This window comes from Nicotiana sylvestris, chromosome 4 (genome assembly GCF_000393655.2).
Source record: "Nicotiana sylvestris chromosome 4, ASM39365v2, whole genome shotgun sequence".
NCBI classification, from domain to species: domain Eukaryota; kingdom Viridiplantae; phylum Streptophyta; class Magnoliopsida; order Solanales; family Solanaceae; genus Nicotiana; species Nicotiana sylvestris.
Window position 1 is genome coordinate 71883731 of NC_091060.1, and position 20080 is coordinate 71903810.

Sequence of the window (20080 nt, forward strand, 5' to 3'; positions counted from 1 at the left end):
TTGTGGGGGATGGAGATTATATGGAGCTTGGTGAGGATGGTTATTTCTAGGAAGTGGAGCTCGGTTTTGGTTAAATTATTGTTGTGGCCGAGCATATGGCTGGGCATTCATCACCGCATAAGGCTGAGGAGCCATGGCATAAGCCACATCCTGGTGAGGATAATAATGTTGCGGGGTGTTTGGCGGGAAGTAACCTTGGGGTTGATAGGGGTTCCTCAGACTTGAAGCCGCCATTGCCACTTCTTCTTTCTTCTTTCTGTTTGCTACACCTCCTGACCCACTCTGGATTGCTTGGTACATAGCTCTTATAGCAAACTGGCTCAATATGCAGCCTGTCTTCAAACCATTTTCGACCATCTCCCCAATTTTGATAGCCTTAGCAAATGGCTTTCCCATTGCAGATATCATATTCTGGAAGTAGTTAGCCTCTTGGGCTTGTAGAAAAACACTGACCATCTCGGTCTCATCCATCAGGGGCTTCACCCTGGCTGCTTGTTCGCGCCACTTAACAGCATATTCTCTGAAACTCTCCGAAGACTTCTTTTTGAGATTAGACAGGGAATTTCTGTCTAGAGCTATGTCTATGTTGTACTGGAATTGCCTAACAAAATCTCGAGCCAAATCATCCCATATGTGCCAGTGAGACATGTCTTTATCCATGTACCACTTGGATGCAATGCCAACTAGACTCTCTCCGAAATAAGCCATTAGGAGCTCTTCTTTTCCGCCCACCGCTCTCAATTGATTGCAATACCTCTTGAGGTGGGATATGGGGTCCCCATACCCATCATACTTTTTGAACTTGGGGGTCTTGAAACCGATGGGCAAATGAGCATGCAGGAACATACATGCACCAGTGTAGGATATGCTCTTTTGGAAACTTAAACCTTGTATATTCTTAAGGCTTTGGTCCATGCTTCTCATTTTTCGAGTGATTTCCTCTTGCTCAGGATTCTTTGTAGCTTTCTCTTGTCCCCCAGTAAACTCATACCGGGGTTGTTGAGGGTAAGAATTTGTGGTGAAATGGACAGTGTCTGGTGAAAAAGATGGTACTTGGAAAGTAAAAGGAAGATGGATCAAAACTTGACCTGGGCAAGTTGGTTTTGCCGTAGCCGATGTTGGTGGTGCAGTAAATATGTTAGAAGCCACTCCCAAAATCAATGCCTGGGGGTGAATCTCATAAGGCGTTTCGACAAAGTGGGCTGACATGGTGGGGCACCCAAGTGGGGTGTTCGGGTAACTTATTGGGATGTTGGAAGTTCCACTTGCTCTGGGAAGTTGCTCAGGGGCGGCTCTCTACCGTTGGACCAAGCATACCACATTTCCAACATGCGGAAGCCCAGTGCCCTATTCTCTTCAGCAGTCGCTGACTCTGAGGTTGGGATAAACGATAGCGAGCTATCCTCTAGGATGGGAATTGTTGGTAGATGACTTTCTAATGACATTTCGACACTTCCCTTGGATCTTGTAAAGTAAGGGTGCGAAGCCAGGTTACCACAAAACCAACCACCTTAGAACAGAACCTATACTCAATAGTAGACACAATACACCGATTAGTTCGAAGCAATTAACACATAGGGAAACGCACATTGAGGGTGTGATGCACCTATATAGTTAAATGTGTTTCTACATGTTTTACAACGATTACGTGTCTCATCCCGGCCTTTGTTTAAATCCCCGATCTTTCTCTTGCTCTCTTTTGCACTCTCTCACTGTTTTCTCTCTTGTTTTTGTTCTCTTTTTTCTTGTTTTATCTCTTTTCTCTTTTTCCTTCTTTTTTTTCTTTTGGTTTTCTCTTTTCTTCATTTTCTCTTTTATTCGAGTTATTTTAAAACTATGACCCGATCCGGTGGGGATTTTCTATGTATCACGACGCAGCGTGAATCAGATCATCACGTAGTTCAAGGAATAAATGCATCAAAAAAAAATAAACACAATTTTTTTGGTTTTTCTTCAAATTTCATTTAAAAATAAAAACTCCTAATCTTTTCTATTACAATGATTCCATCATACTTTTCTAGGAATTGAAAAATTAAAAACAGACTCGAAACAGAGTCTAGAATCGAAAACTAAAATACAGACTCGAAACGAAAATCAAGAATACATAAGTGCTTCTAAAACTACTCCAGGGGCCCGCGGGACATCAGTCAGTCTCACCACGGGCCTATGTGCAAGCTCTCCTTGGAGACGATCCAAGTCATTCATTATTTGGCAAACGAAGGTCATCACTGCGGCAAAAAAGGTGGATCTAGTCATGTCCTCACATCCATGGAACTTCATGACGATGTAGTCGGCAATTGCTTTAATCATTTCCCTGATGATGCCTTTCTCTTGGAGAAAATGTTGAATTTGTTGAGACATAGCTTCCAGAACTTGGGTGTCATGGTGGTTTTGGCCCTGCAACTATTGCATATCCTCTTCTAGTCGAGCCATCAGTGCATAACAATGTTCCCTCTCTGCCTTTAAGTTCTTTGCTTGTTTAGCCATTTCATTCTCGTGGGTAGTTAGCTTTTTCTTCAAACTCATGACTTCTCTATCATATTTCCCTTTTAATTGCCGAACAAAATATGCATGTCCCTCAGCGTTCTTTGCCAACTGTGCCCGAGCTCTTGCCAAACTGCCTTCGGATTTTTCTAAATCATTCCCATACTCACATATTTTCTTCCTAAGAACATTAATGAGTCTTTCATCCGCTCGGCTACTTTCCGGATTCTCAGCAGCTATCTTTATCCTTTGGATCTGGGCCCGGAGGACTTCATTTTCTTGGGCTAACTTTTTCTTCTCACCCTCATCCGCAGCGGCTTGCACATCACTATCGAACTTATGGTCTCTGATTTGCCCTTCTAACCCGCTTATGGTGGCCCGATATTCATTTTTTTTTTCAACCACTCCCATTGTTCTTGTGATGATTCAACAAATTCTTGGAGGTGGGGTCTTTTAGCTGGCCTTCCAAACTCAACTTTCCTTTTGTACCAAGCGAGGTAATCGGGTGAGACTTCACCTTTGGATAGATCACGTACTCGGGTATTTGCCGTCAAATATTGGCACTCACTCCAAATCTGGCGAACCACTGCTTCATGAAATTGGTCATCAGAACGGATCTTAACCACATGAAGGCTAAGGTCTTCATCCTTGGGAACTATTTGGCATCTTTCTAGCTGTCTCAAAACCCAGTACGGGGCATAAGGCTGGACACTTCTGAGACCCATCAGGAGGAAATGAGGACCGGTGGCTGGCATGTATATGATTTCATCAATAGGAAGCCAACCTAACGTCCATTCTATCTGATTTGCAGTGACGGAGCAGAGGCAAGATACCCAATCTGCGACCCCTTCTAGTATTTTGAACCCGTCGACCCTTGTATAAAACTCCTCTATGCAGCTTTTCCCTATCGACCCATAGTTCATGTATAGAGGACGATGACATAGATGCTCAATCATCCACATTTATAGCAATAAGTTGTACCCTTCAAAAAAATCTACTGCGACTTTGCAGGCTGTAAGAGCTCGGAATATTTCAGACACTATCATGGGTGCGAGGGTGCTTTTGGCATTGGTAAGCAAAGTGTTGACGACCCCGGATATCCGTACATCGATATTCCCGTCCTTTCTGGGAAACACTAGAATACCCAAAAATACTACCATGAAGGAGAAGCATTTATGCTCTTCCCATTTTAGTCGGTTCCCTTTGCTACAAATTTTTCTTTCCGGATTTTCAAATCCTCCTATGTGTCTGTACCGCTGGTATATGAACTGTGGAGTGGAAAACCTAGCCTCCAAATCTGCATATTGGACCACCCTGCTTATCTTTAGTAAATCCAGAAACTTGTGAGGGGTGACAGCCCTTGGAGAGACTAGGTATTTATGTCTTAGGGCTTCGGTACTCCCAACATAACCGGTTATCTCTTCCAAAGTGGGTGTAAGCTCGAAGTTCGAGAAATGCAACACGTTATGAGCTGGATCCCAAAATGTCACTAGTGCTTTTATTATCTCTCCTCTGGGCTTGATCTTTAATAACCCGGTGAGACCCCCCAAATGATGGTTGACCATGTCTTGTCCTGATTTACCCAAATCTTCCCACCACATGTGTAGCTCCAAAGGAATCTTGGCCATGACCTTCATTGGCAAGTTTTGACTCGTGCTCATTCTGCACATTTAGATTAAGGTGGTTGGTTTAAAACAAAGCAAATTTTATAAAAGAGATCAATTTTGCAAAAATTTTAAATAACATGGCTACTTTTGCAAATACGGCCCTTCAGCACTTTGAAAAGGAAGATTTTAGGGTTGTGCTTGCTAGGTAGCCAAAATTTGATAAAGAAACCTTCGGTGGCTATTCTTGCAAAAACAGCATTCTGGTGCCCTGTCGGAGTGTCTGGCTTATTAGACAAAAATGGCGTTACCCAATTTATTTTGACAACAAATGAAGACATTTTCAAATTTTGGGTTATTTTTTGCAAAAAAGCGGGGTTGGACCCGATGAGGGTTGCCTACGTATCCCACATCCGGTGAGAATCAAACCCGCGTAGTTCGGTCAGTTTTGACATAATAAAAAGACATGAAATATTTTGAAACCATTTTCCTTTCCTTTTTCCTTTTTCTCTTCTTTTTCAAAATTTTGGCAGAGTTTCTGTATATTTTGGACACCAGGTTTTTTCAAAGGCGGGTAATCATCTCTCTCATACCTCAAATTTATTTTATTTATTCCAATTTTCCTCCATATTCTAGAAACCAGTCAATATGCAAACCGAAGCAAATAATTGTATAGGTAGCACGTAAAAAATGCATCAGGGTGGTCTTTTGATTCTGGGGTCCACCTGTTCTAGACGGTCCCAACCCTTTTGTTGAGTCCCCAAAGTCAAATGCACATGATGCAAACAAACGTTCCTACTAGGGATACGGCATGAGGCTGAGTTATTCTAGGTTTAAAACCTAGGTATAGTGTTCTAGACTTGGTGTACCCGAGCGGACAACTCGAGCCGGGGGGCTACGTACCGGAAACCAAAAGGTCATCCGGCTTTGTAACTTATCCGATCCTCTTTCTAATTTAAGGTATGACACTAACAGAAAGAGGAGTCACACCAGCGTGCACATCCCCAAAGATGAAAAGAGAAGGGTTTCGTAACAGTTTATATACAGTTCAAATAATATCAAAGCGGGAAAAAGCGACATTTACCACATTAGGCCCAAACATGTAATAAAAAATCAGATAATAAATAAAAGCCAATTATAACAGTTATTCTAAGCTCGAATTCTTGAACCTTGAACCAAAAGTTCTGGGTTATGATTCCCCAACAGAGTCACCAGAGCTATCACACCTCCTTTTTACCACCCGTGGGGGATATAAGGGAGTTTTTCCAATTAAAGTGACATTAATCGAAATGAGATTATTTTATTTTATTTATCAGAGTCGCCATTTGGAATAGTTTAATTGGTGTCCCAAGTCACCGGTTTATTTTAAAATCCCAAATCGAGGAAATTTTGACTTTATTTTAAAAGTCTGCGAACCAGAAATTCTAAGTAAGGAATTTTGTTAACCCGGGAGAAGGTGTTAGGTATTCCCCGGTTTCACGGTTCTAGCACGGTCGCTTAAACTATTAATAATTGGCATATTATCTGATTTACTACGTGTTTTAAACCTATTGTGCATTTTTAAAACTTTATAACTGCTTTTAATTATTTATTATTACATATTGCAAATCATGTCACGGGAACCGTACCCACGATTTACAACATGTTTAAATTAAGGAAAAAAGTTATTTAAAGTTGTGGTGGGTCACATAAATGTACCCCCCCCCGGATTTGGGAATTAGGTATCACAGCTACGTCACGGGAACCGTACCCGTAACTATGATGATTTTAATTAAACGCGCCTAAAGCAAACTACGAGTGTTTAAAAAGGTGATTTTCTATACTAAGTTAATATTAATATGAGGGCCATAGGTTATGGATTTTGTTTGTATATGGCACATCTCAATTTATTTTAACAAAGGGTTCCATTTCAATTAATTAAGACTAAGGATCCTAATTTTGAAGTTCAAACTAAGAATTCTCTTAACTTAAAGTATGGAAAGGCTAGGCTTTTAAATTACTTCTCTTGAAATAGGGGTTTAAGCTTGGGCGTTCATCACGGGATTAAATTGGGAAACATTCAGCTTTGAAAAGCTGCATTTGGGCTCAAAGTTTGGCCCAGCAGAAAGAGAACTCCAGGGCTCTTGCCCCTGTTGGAATTAAGTCGAAGTTTTTGCCTACATTGGGCTATAGGCGGGCCTAGTTGTAATTGTCTAATATCTGGGCCTATCTACCTCTACCCTTAATTATACATACACACTTATGACAAAAGAGCTTTCAGAAATAACGTTTAAAGAGGTTTAGAATACAAAGATTAAAAGCGATTCTATACTGGAAATAAACCAACTGAACATAAAAAATGATCCAGGATAAAAGGCTCCTAGACTGACTCAAAGTTTGGGCCTATAGACGCCCGACTCATTTGAGGTTGGTCTTTCACTTGGGCTGCAAATTTAGCCCTTTTTCCATCGAATGAGCAGCCTTTTGGTTCTGCTGAGTGGGCTCAAAACCCATCTCCTTTACACCACTACTACTTTTTGTAAAATACATCAAACATACAATTAAGCTCCTAATGTGTCTTAGTACATGACATTAAATCCTAATGCATTATAGCCTTTAAGTAAACCAAACAGCTTTTCAAAACCAAATGCCTTACATTAAGACTTATTACATAAACTAACCATATTATGAGCTAAACTATTACAAATCTTCCTGATTGACATCATGAAGAATTCATGCCTCTTTTGGACATGATTTGTCCATTAGAGCTTGGCCTCCTTTTGTCAAAATATCATAATTCCATTTTCCAGCTTTTGAACCTACTGATTTGGCCAACTAGTAGCCAAATCTACAGGCAGTAGCTTACAGCCAAACAGACAAAAGAGAAAATAAATGGCTTCAAATAAGGGGAAAGCTGTCTACTCAGATAAAGGAAAGAAAAATGACTTTAAAATTTCATAATCAACCTTAATGACTAGAAGATTTGGCTATGAACATAAACAAGGCTATTTTTGCAAACTGAAATTACAAGGCATTCAAGTATCAGTTAGTTTATTCATGCTCAAACTTTAAAACTCACATAGTCAAAACTTAATCACATTCATATCATTGTAAGCTAACTACTAGCATAAAAAAACATTCACTTCTACAAACACCATTTATACATCTGACTTTATATCATTTTAACAAACCATTCATGGCATTACATAGAGTAGGAGTTGAGGTTAAATACCTAAGCAGCAGCAATAAAACCAGCAAACAACAGGAGAAAGAAAAGAATGAAGATGCCTGAAATTTGGAAAGACAGAAACCAACACAGCAGCAGCATCCCCAAATAAACCAGAATTTTAAACCAAACCCAACCAACTTTGAAACCAAAAATTCCAGCTAAAGAACCCAAGAAAAATCCTCTACTCAACGCATATTTTTCAGCTTGTAAAAACCAGAAATAAGAAGTTTTGAATGTTTTCTAGAGTTTCTGAAATCTGATCTTTTTTCAGAAAAGAAGAGAGAACTTTTTGTGCAGTAAATGATGTTGAATGTGTGTCATTTTCAGAATGAGAGTATCTATATATAGGCTGCCTAGGATGGGTATTTTTTAGGAATATTCCTTATCCTAATTCTGAAAATAGTATTGTCCGTTTTTCACAGCCCTGGTACAGTTGTCCCTTTTATCCTATTTTCAGCATCTTTTTACAACAACTAGGACAGTTGTACCCTTTCTAGAAAGTTCTTTTCCTTAGATATTTTCTGAAAATTTATCCTAAGTTTCTTTAAATCAATTAGATCCCTATAAGTCTTAATGATTTACAAACTAGGTCAAACAAGAACAAAGTCTATCAACCAATCAAAAATGCAAATTAAAAGATGTCAACAAAAATAAAATAAAAGAGATGATGCAATTTGAACTAAAATTAACCTAATTACTAATAAAAGGTGCTTTATCTAATTAACTATAGTAATCAAACTAACATTTATCAGAAAAACCACAAAGAAATCCTAGAAGTTGAACTAATCATGTATATGAATCAAAATAGATTAATTAACTCAATTAACACGTGAAATCTAATTACAAAACACGGGAGAGGAACATTTAAACAAAGCAAAGACAGAATAATCGATTCACCAAAACCCTAATTAGGCCTAAACCTATGCAAAATTAACTTTTAAATGAATTGCAAGATTCAGCATGCTTTATAAACAAGTTGACAATATCAATTAAAGGAAACACTGTCACTATCTAAATCATATATGCTAAAAGGAAGAAACAAGTGGAAGAAAAAAAAGGTAGTATAGAAAAAAGAAAAGAAAGAAAGAAAACAAAAAATGGAAAAAGAATTACCTAAGGTTGTTCTGGACCGGACCAGTTGATGAACTATTCTGAATGAAACACTCATGTAACGACCCGACCGGTCATTTTAAGCTTTTACACTCCGCTCGGCAGTTCTCGGGCATGACTTACCCCGTGTAAGGTAATATGACTTATGTAAATTGTTGGTTTTGGTTTTCAGGATAATCGGAATAAACTTGGAAGAACAGTTCTCAATTTGAAACTTGAGATTAGAAAGGGGTTGACCAATATTTGACTTGTTTGTATATGATCTTGGATTGGAATTTTTATGATTTGGTTAGCTCCATAAGGTGATTTGGGACTTAGGAGCGTGATCGGAATGCATTTTGGAAGTCCATGGAAAGTTTAGGCTTGAATTGGTGAAATTGAGATTTCGGCGTTTTCCGATTGATAGGTGAGATTTTGATATAGAGGTCGGAATGGAATTTCGAGAGTTGAAGTAGCTTCGTTGTGTCATTTGGGATGTGTGTATAAAATTTCAGGTCATTCGGACGTGGTTTGGTTGGATTTTTTATCTAAAGCATAATCTAGAAGATTTTGGGATTCTTAGGCTTGAATCCGATGCAAATTTGGCATTTTGATGTTGTTTGGTATGTTCCGAAGGTTGGAACAAGTATGAATGATGTTATGGGATATGTTAGCATGTTTGGTTGAGGTCTCGAGGGCCTCGGGGTTATTTCGGATGGTTAGCGGAGAAATTTGGAGTTGTGTTGCAACAATTGATATTGTTGCTTCTGGTATTTTTGCACCTGCAGTTTGGGGACCGCAGGTGTGGTGCCGCATATGCATTGGAATGGCCGCAGAAGCGAACGAGGAGGAATTTGGCAGGGACCGCAGAAGCGGTCAGGATAGCCGCATCTGCGGAGTCGCAGATGCGGAGTTTGTATCGTAGATGCGGATTATGGTCCCTTAAGTGATTTCCGCAAATGCATAGGGTAGACCGTAAATGCGGTACCGCATATGCGGTTAAAATGCTGCAGATGCGGAAAGGCCTGGGCAGATCATATAAGTCATTTTTATTTCGCGAGTTTGAGTTATTCCACCATTTTTTACTTCGGCTTGAGAGCTTTTGGACGATTTGGAAGAGGGATTTCAAGGGAACCTCGTTAAGGTAAGGATTTTGGACCTAAAACACACTTCTATGGTAGTATTTCATATATTAAGGCTGAAATTAAATGAATTAAAAGGCTAAAATGGAGGATTAGGGCTTGAGTTATGAGGCCTTAAATTGAGGATTTGACGGGTCATTTGAACTTCGATTTTGGTATTCTTGATATGCATAGACTCGTGGGAAGATGAAGAATCTATTGATGTAAAAATTTCTGAGTTTTGAGAAGTGGGATCGGGGCTCGGGTTTTGGTAATTTCGGGATTTGTGCCCTTTGTTGATTGTTTTCGCTTGGACTATGTTCCCTTAGCATATTTTAGCGTACTCGTTCTGATTTTGGATAGATTCGGCGTGCATGGAGGCCGATTTGAGGGGCAAAGGGGTCGCGAGCTAGAGATTTAGTCGGTTCGAGGTGAGTAATGATTGTAAATGATGCTCTGAGGGTTTGAAACCCCGGATTGTACCTCGTAGTGCTATATTGAGGTGAGGCACATACTTGACGATGAGTGTAGGGTCGTGTACTATTGGGGATTGTGACTTGGTCCGTCCCAATTGATGATTTTACCGAGTATTTGACTGAAAACTAATTGTTATCATCATTATTTGGGCTGAATGCCATATTTGGGAATAGTGCCAGCTATTTGAACCCTTCGGGGATTGTTGTTGATATTTCCTCATTGTTTTGATTTTGTACTTGAACTCAGTCATGTTATTTTCCACTGTTTTCAAAACTCAGCCAAATTTATTTTGCTTTAACACTTGAAATGATATTTCAAATAACATTTTGGGTTAAGCATCATGTTTTACTGTTGCCCGAGTGGCTTATGTGATTTTTGACTGAGTAAGGCCGAGGGCCTGTATTGTGAGGATACTTTTGGATCGGCCTGCACGCCGCAGCAGTGAGATACTAATTTTATTATGAGGCCGAGGGCCTGAGATATGTACGCCACGAGGTGGCTTGTTGATTGATATGAGGCCGAGGGCCTAGATTTGATGCCACAAGATGGCTTGATATTGCGCTTGGGCCGTAAGGGGCCCCTTTGGAGTCTGTATACCCCCAGTGAGCGTGGGTACCCATTGTGATGTGAGATTGAGCCTGAGGGGCTGGTATTGTTCTGAGATTGAGCCCGAGGGGCTGGTACTGTTCTAAGACATTGCCCGAGGGGCGGATTTGATGACATTACCCGAGGGGCGGATTTGATGACATTGTGCCCGAGGGGCGAACCTTATGTGCTTATCTTTTCTTATTTTCCTGCCATTTACCTGTTTAAATTTTGTATTTGTGCCCGAGCGGCGGATTTCTGTGCTTATCTGCTCTAATTATTTTGCATTCATTTGCATAACGGTTAAAAAGTCATTTTCAAAGAAGTTTCAAATTGAGCTAAGATGTTTTAAGAGATTTTATAGCTTCACTGCTCTGTTACTGGATTTGAACTGCTTCTATACAGTATCCTGATATGCTTTACGTGATTTCGTACCATTCAGACTTTAGTTATGATTATTACTCACTGAGTTGGAGTACTCACTTTACTCCATGCACCTTGTGTGCAGATTTAGGTATTTCTGAACCCGGTAGCGGGTATTGGCTGGTTGGATGCAGAATCATCAGAGTTTAGAAGGGTAGTTGTCGACGTTCGCAGCACCGCTTTTCTCTCTCTTCATTTCATTAGTCTGTATTTGTACAACTTCAGATTTTCAGTTGTATTTATACCCTAGTAGATGCTTGTGACTTGTGACACGCCGATTAGGGCTATGTTGGGTTGTATTTCTGCTACCTATTATCATTAAATCATGTTTAGACTATTTTTATATTGTTGAACTATTTTAAAAAGTGAATTGGGTTTAATTGGCTGGCCTTGTCTTCGCGAGAGGCTCCATCACGATCGGGTTCGGGGATAGGGTCATGACAAGTTGGTATCAGATCCTATGTTATATAGGTCTCACGAGTCATGAGCGGGTTTAGTAGAGTCTCGCGGATTGGTACGGAGACGTCTATATTTATTCTCGAGAGGCTGCAGAACCTTTAGGAAAACTTCACATTCTTGAATTCTAATCGTGCATCCTTGATTTAGCTTGAAAAGTAACTCTTGAATTCCTTCCACGCGTTCGTATGCGCGCATGAGCACTCAGTATCAGATGTGCCTCCATGGTTTGTGATTCCCTGATCGAGGGGCGAGATGTGATCTCTGTGAGTTGATGTTGGGCCAGTCTGGAGAACTTGAGGCTGGATCTTTGCCTATAGCTTGAGCACCGAGATGCTGATTGTGTGAACAAGTGTTTTTGAACTCATATGTTTGGTAGTGTCCCTACTAGTGGGAGTGACGGTTGGATAACTATGTGATGAGTATGCTAGTACTGCGAGATGTATCCAAATGATTTGGAGGTGACGAGAAGGGTCTGCTAGAGGATAGAAGAACTATTAGGTGCTTGAATTCCATCTTGATTCGAGTTATAGCCCTGAGTTATGGGCGTGTGAAGGATCTTTTCATGTTTACCAGTTGTGAGTGAAGTAAATTTCATGTTACGGTATGAGTTCAGACTCAAGAAGACTAAGTGACTACGTACAGTTTATGACGGTGGAAGGTATACAAAAATGTTAGTTAGAGGCAAAGCAGGTGGGTTGTCTCCTACGAAGTGTCCTGAGGTTGTACGATCCTTATGTGTCTGTTAGAAGATCTTATTTGCGAGTGAAAGATATGTGTTGCAATTTAAATTGGGTCACTTCGAGAGTGGGTGTAACTATTGCGAGAGTGGAATGCGAGATTTGTAGAAGAGTTAAAATTCTAGATGATCTGTGTTTCCACAAGCTTATAAAAGATTTGAGTTTAATCTCACTATGGTATCATGGCATCAATAGAGTATAATCATTATGAGTTATTGAGTGTATGTTGATCTATGGCTTCGAGCCAAGTGGGGGAGTCTGCTATTGAATAGGCAATTGCACGGTTAGGTGCTATAGTGAATCAGTTATGGCTTGCGGAAATTGAGACCGAGGATGGCTCGAGCAAAGGAAAATTTTGATAGAGGTTATATTATGCTACATAGGGTATGAGAATCATGGAATGTCTTGAGTTGTTTGCTCGGTGCATAGAGCAGGAAGTGGCTTAGTTGTTCTAGGATGAGGTTACACTCAGCGGTGTTGGAGTGCTATTGAGGCACGGGTGGTTATGTTCGTTTGGTCAGGCTAATTGCAATTTGAATAGAGTGAATGACTCTCGAGAATGGTTCTAATGTGTTCAAGATTCTACATGTAAAATGGGGAATTTTAAGGTTGTATATGTGGTTAGAAACTGAGTTTTCATTGGAAGATGTCAAGACTTGTGGTATTTTCTATATTAATTATGGGATTATATGTATTTGTATCAGGAAGGTAAAGGTAATGGATTTAGATTCGCAGGAAGTTTTCTCAGAGTAAAGTATTTTGAATGTGGTGCTTTTACGAATATTTAAGAGAGTATTCAGCGGCTTATGAGTTTTGGACGGTGTGGTTTTGTGCTTGGGTCTCGCGTGGTGAGTCTGGGTTGAGGAATTATGGCGTTGTAGCAAGAAGAAGTGTCAAGCTGACGGTAGATCAGAGGGAAACTCGGATAGATGGGATAGCGTGGTAGTAGGCCAGATCGGTATGTTAAGTATATGATTAGTTCCTTGGGTGTTTACAAGGTAACGAGTCTCTGCAGGTGTTTCACGGCAATTCTTTTGAGTTTTAGTGACATGCGTAGCTTAGCTGAGTTAGAAGGATTCAGTCCTGATGAGTTAGTGTTGTGCAAAAGGAATTCGGGGAGTTCTAGATGGATTCCACCACAGTTAGAGAGGTATATTTTTTCCTATTGGAGTGAGGAGCATGGGATGTATAGTGGTTCTCTTCTAGATGGGATCAATGGGAAGTTCTTGGCTTGTGGAATGCATAGCTTCTTGTGGTTCATAAGGGATATGAAATTCTCATGGTTATTCTAGGATGGTACGGGTTATGCGGTATGTTGTGAAGGATTGAGAATCATGTGTGTAAGGTTGTGGTTCGGTTCTGAAAGGAAGGTCACAAACTCTTAGGCGGCAGGAAGTTTTAGACAATTAGAGGAATGAGCTTCAGATAATTAGAGAAAGGGTCTTCGGATGATTAAGGAAATGGTATTGCTAATTTGGGGTAATTTGACGAGGGCATATGTTTCAGAAAGGGCAATGTGATTAAGTTGATGATACTTCGGTAGTATTGCGGCATTTACTTATTAGATCGACTGCTGATATTCGAGTTTGCTTGGTGGCATAGAGAAATTCTAGATTATCTCTCATGGAATGATTGGGTATTTGAGGTGTGATATGTATTCGGACGGCAGAATTGGGACTAGATATGTTGATTCATGGGCCATATGGAGTTGGAGACGGGAAGTTCTCATATTCAGGTTATGTGGTGGTTGTGAGTCATGTGTATCGGCATTGTTTAGTGACTATTGGGATTTGGAGACCCGAACGGAACTTTTGTTGCTTGGTATGTTAGATTTTGGATGTGATATTGGGTTCAGATTATTTGTCTCTGTGTGGTGTCATTCTGGACTATTGCGCTAAGGTGACGTTGTTGGCTATGCCGGAAATATCACGGATTGAGTGGCGAGGTTCGACGGATTATATCCTAGTGGAGTGGTTATGATTCGAAGACCTAGTGGACGGCTGGGAAGGATTGTTTTTCTTAGTTGGGTTTTCGTGATAGATGTCAGTGCAGAGGCTCCTACCATTGATTTAGTTCCGGTGATGAGGGACTTTTCGGATATGTTTCTTGTTGTCGGGCATGTCGTCGGGCAAGGTTGTTGATTTCGGTATTGATTTGATGTCAGGAACCGTATCGTATGGCACCGGCAGAGTTAAAAGAGTTGAAGAGCAGCTCCAGGATTTTCGTGATAAGGAGTTCGTTGGCAGGCCAATATGGATGCGTGTTCTAATTTGAGCCTGCTTGGTTGGATCCTAATTGTACCGTAGAGGGATGTGTTGATTCGATTGTTATTGAGCTTATTAGTAATCTGGGGAGATCCATGAATTACCTTTCTGTGTTGCGAGATGTTATGATTTGTTGGCTATGGGCACATATGGTGCGGTTCTATTGGGGTTTCATGGTGGAAGTCGAGCGGGAAGAGTGATTGGGTGTTGCTCGGTGAATGACGTATCGGTTATGTCCTTTTGGGTTAGTGTGGTGTATGTTATTTTCTTCACCGTGGGTATGATGATTTGCTTTGGTTTCAGACATCCAATTGTGTGTGGTTGTCGATTTCGAGCATAGTGATTTAAGGTGGTTCATGTGGAGAAATATTGGATAGGATCGCACATCGCAGTGAAGTTATGTGGAGGTATGACCTTGCGGGTTAGATTCTTGTGTTCTGTTCCTACGATGTGAGACGGATTCTCCGCCTTGTGTTGTGGTGGTACTGGTGAACTTGAGGTACAGCTCTTTCATTTAAGTCATTTTCATGATTTGAGTATGTTCGGACTGTTGTGTATTGGTGCGTGTATTGTGCAAGTTATGGCTTAGGCCTGTATGGATGTGTCATGTCACCAGAGTAATGTGTTGGATTATAGAAGATCGTTGGGGATCACTAATAAATACGAATGGATGCGATTTCAGCATGTTGGAAGGATAGTATCGAACTTCGGTTCAGAAATTTGCTGTGGTATTTGCCAAGGAAGAAGTGGCTCCATGAATGGTTGATCTGGGAAATAGTTACGGCTTACCGCGTGTCTTAGTGATCATAAGCAGTATATGAAAGTGTTGGGATAAGACTTTAGTTGATAAGAGTTTTTCTATCGGTATGCAGATGTTGTGTGCAGCTACTGTGGTTAGAAGTTATCACTACAAGTGTTGAGTTATGTGGTACACCATGTGATTGCACCGGAGATAGCATATATAGTTTGATACAGCTTGTTCGGACTTATTCACAATATAAAAGTGAGATTCTGATCGTGTTGACGATTTTAGAAGTAGAAATGTGGTTCTATGGTTTATGGACTAGGATGGATTGTGAAATTTTAGTTATATTGTGTTATCGAACCTATGTGAGATAGGGTGACATGGGATCACCCCCGGGTATGTGCATGGTGAGGTTATTCAGCAATTGGTTGGCTTTTGGAACAACTCTGGGCACGTTTGAGGACGAACGTATGTTTAAGTGGGGGAGAATGTAACGATCCAACCGGTCGCTTTGAGCTTTTGCATTTCGCTCGGCAGTTCTCAGGCATGACTTGCCCCATGTAATGTAATATGACTTATGTAAATCGTTGGTTTTGGTTTTCAGGATAATCGGAATAAACTTGGAAGAACAGTTCACAGTTTGAAGCTTGAGATTTGAAAGGGGTTAACCAATATTTGACTTGTTTGTATATGATCTCGGATTGGAATTTTTATGATTTGGTTAGCTCTGTTAGGTGATTTGGGACTTAGGAGCGTGATCGTAATGCATTTTGGAAGTGCGTGGAAAGCTTAGGCTTGAATTGGCGAAATTGAGATTTCGACGTTTTTCAGTTGATAGGTGAGATTTTGATATAGAGGTCGGAATGGAATTTCGAGAGTTGCAGTAGCTTCATTGTGTCATTTGGGATGTGTGTATAAAATTTTAGGTCATTCGGACGTGGTTTGGTTGGGTTTTTTATCTAAAGCGTAATCTAGAAGATTTTGGGATTCTTAGGCTTGAATCCGATGCAAATTTGGCATTTTGATGTTGTTTGGTGTGTTCCGAAGGTTGGAACAAGTTTGAATGATATTATTTGATATGTTAGCATGTTTGGTTGAGGTCCCAAGGGCCTCGGGGTGATTTCGGATGGTTAGCGGAGAAATTTATGTTGCAGCAGCTGATATTGCTGCTTCTGGTATTTTCGTACCTGCGGTTTGGGGACCGCAGGTGCGGCACCGCATATGCATTGGAATGGCCGCAGAAGCGGACGAGGAGGAATTTGGCAGGGACCGCAAAAGCTGTCAGGATAGCCGCAGCTGCGGAGTCGCAGATGCGGAGTTTGCATCGCAGATGCAGATTATGGTCCCTTAAGTGATTTCCGCAGATGTGGAGGGTAGACCGCAAATGCGGTACCGCAGATACGGTTAAAATGCCGCAGATGCGGAAAGGCCTGGGCAGATCATATAAGTCATTTTTATTTCGCGAGTTTGAGTTATTCCACCATTTTTGACTTCGGCTTGAGAGCTTTTGGATGATTTGGAAGAGGGATTTCAAGGGAACCTCATTAAGGTAAGGATTTTGGACCTAAAACACATTTCTATGGTAGTATTTCATAGATTAAGGCTGAAATTAAATGAATTAAAGGGCTACAAATGGAGGATTAGGGCTTGAGTTAAGAGGCCTTAAATTGAGGATTTGACGGGTCATTTGAACTCCGATTTTGGTATTCTTGATATGCATAGACTCGTGGGAAGATGAGGAATCTATTGATGTAAAAATTTCTGAGTTACAAGAAGTGTGCCCGGGGCTCGGGTTTTGGTAATTTCGGGATTTGTGCCCTTTGTTGATTGTTTTTGCTTGGGCTTTGTTCCCTTAGCATATTTTGACGTACTCGTTCTGATTTTGGATCGATTCGATGCACGTGGAGGCCGATTCGAGGGGCAAAGGCATCGCGAGCTAGAGCCGATTCGAGGTGAGTAATGATTGTAAATGATGCTCTGAGGATTTGAAACCCCGGATTGCACCTCGTAGTGCTATATTGAGGTGAGGCACACGCTTGACGACAAGTGTGGAGTCGTGTACTATTGGGGATTGTGACTTGGTCCGTCCCAATTGATGATTTTACCGCGTATTTGACTGAAAACTATTTGTTATCATCATTATTTGGGCTGAATGCCATATTTGGGCCTAGTGCCAGCTATTTGAACCCTTCGGGGATTGTTGGTGATATTTCCTCACTCTTTTGATTTTATACTTGAACTAAGTCATGTTATTTTCCACTGTTTTCAAAACTCAGCCAAGTTTATTTTGCTTTAACACTTGAAATGATATTTCAAATAACATTTTGGGATGAGCATCATGTTTTACTGTTGCCCGAGTGGCTTATGTGATTTTTGACTGAGTAAGGACGAGGGCCTGTATTGTGAGGATACTTTTGGATCGGGCTGCACGCCGCAGCAGTGACATACTGATTTGATTATGAGGCCGAGGGCCTGAGATATGTACGCCACGAGGTGGCTTTTTGATTGATATGAGGCCGAGGTCCTAGATTTGATGCCACGAGATGGCTTGGTATTGCGATTGGGCCGTAAGGGGCCCCTCCGGAGTCTGTACACCCCCAATGAGCGCGGGTACCCATTGTGATGTGAGATTGAGCTCGAGGGGCTGGTATTGTTCTGAGATTGAGCCCGAGGGGCTGGTACTGTTCTGAGACATTGCCCGAGGGGCGGATTTGATGACATTGTGCCCGGGGGCGAACCTTATGTGCTTATCTTTTCTTATTTTCCTGCCATTTACCTGTTTAAATTGTGTATTTATGCTCGAGGGGTGGATTTCTGTGCTTATCTGCACTAATTGTTTTGTATTCATTTGCATAACTGTTGAAAAAGTCATTTTCAAAGAAGTTTCAAACTGAGCTAAGATGTTTTAAGAGATTTTACAGCTTCACTGCTCTCTTACTGGATTTGAACTGCTTCTATACAGCATCCTGATATGCTTTACGTGATTTCATACCATTCAGACTTTAGTTATGATTATTACTCACTGAGTTGGAGTACTCACTTTACTCTCTGCACCTTGTGTGCAGATTCAGGTATTTCTGAACTCAGTAGCGGGTATTGGCTGGTCGGATGCAGAATCATCGGAGTATAGCAGGGTAGTTGCCGACGTTCGCAACACCGCTTTTCTCTCTCTTCATTTCATTAGTCTGTATTTGTACACTTCAGATTTTCAGTTGTATTTATACCCCAGTAGATGCTCGTGACTTGTGACACCACGGTTAGGACTGTGTTGGGTTGTATTTCCGCTACCTATTATCATTAAAGCATGTTTAGACTGCTTTTATATTGTTAAACTGTTTTAAAAAGTGAATTGGGCTTAATTGGCTAGCCTTGTCTTCGCGAGAGGCACCATCACGACCGAGTTCGGAGATAGGGTTGTGACAACTCGTGAACTTATACATCCATTAGTTGGCAGTTCTTACCAAGAACAATCAATTAATGGACGTTTGGGTTCACACACTCCAAATACTGACCGAGAAAAAGAAGAAAGGAAAAAATAGGGTTTTTTGCAGAATCTTAGATTTAAGATTTGACAGGATTAGGGGTGATTAGAGGGGGATTAATGGTGGTTTAGGTTTAGAGGGGTGCAAGGATTATAAAGTGTGAATTTGGGGCGATTTGGGTGAACTAGGTTTTGGGGATTCTGATTTCGATCTAATATTCGAAGGGTTTGATAAGGATTTAGGGAAATTGGTTAGGATATTTGGAAAGGGGAGAAGATGAGGGTTTTGGGGTGTTGATTTGGGGAGGTTTGGAGGTGGTCCGCCTCCGTGAGACGATTTTCGGTCGGCGGAGCCGGTGAGGGAGTGAAGGCGGCTAGGGTTTGGTCTCTGTAGGTGAGGGAAACGAAATGAGAAGGGAAATGGGGATGGACTCGTTCGGACAGTTTTATAGTTAATAAGAGGTGAGTTCTGAGCCGTTGGATCAAACGAATCCAACGGCTGAGATGAAAGATGAGGCAAAATGGGGTTGTTTCTTGGAGCTGGGGCTGGACCAGGTAAGGTTTATTTGGGCTTGGGTTGGGATGTGTTTGGGAATGGGTTCAGGCTTAAGAAATGGCCCAAATTCGAAACAAAATCATTCTTTCCAAACCCTTAATTTCCTTTTGTTTTTTTTTTGTTTTTTTAATGAAAAATCCTATATTAAATTCCAAAATTAGTCTAAAATTATAAAATTAAACAAAATATCTAATTACAAAAATTATAAAATTACTTGATTCTAAATTAAAAGAGAAAAATCACTAATCTAAAATTAAAAGGTAAAAAATGTAAAATGGGCCATTTTGTGATTTTCACTTTTTAATAAAACAAATAATTAACTAATTAATCCTAAAATGTAAAAACAAAACCTAAATGCAATGCATGGTACTTTTGGCATTTTCATGATTTTAATAAAAATTAAACGTGCACAAAAATGCAAACAATTAATAAAAATCCTACAAAATTCATATAAAACAGCAAATAATTGGAAAAATCTATTTTCTTGGATTTTATAGGAGTAATTCATATAGGGCAAAAATCACATGCTCACAACTGTAGAGACGCATAAGGTGATCGAGGGTAAAAGGATGCCCCTCGATCTTGTTTACAAAAAATCGGAGGAGGATCATGATCCTCTAGAATGACGGATGGATCTGGCCAAGAGTCACATCCTGCCTCTTGCAGAAGGCAATGATTATGAGGTCTAAGGACCCAATGTGAAAGGATAAGTGTTAACACTTAGAAACCCTTCCACATGGGTAGTGATTGATTCCTCGGGCGAGGGCACCACTATGTTCTTGTCAACCCAGTTGCAGTCCTCTTTAACTTGGTCGAGGAGATCGCCGGTAATTGTACATGTGTACCT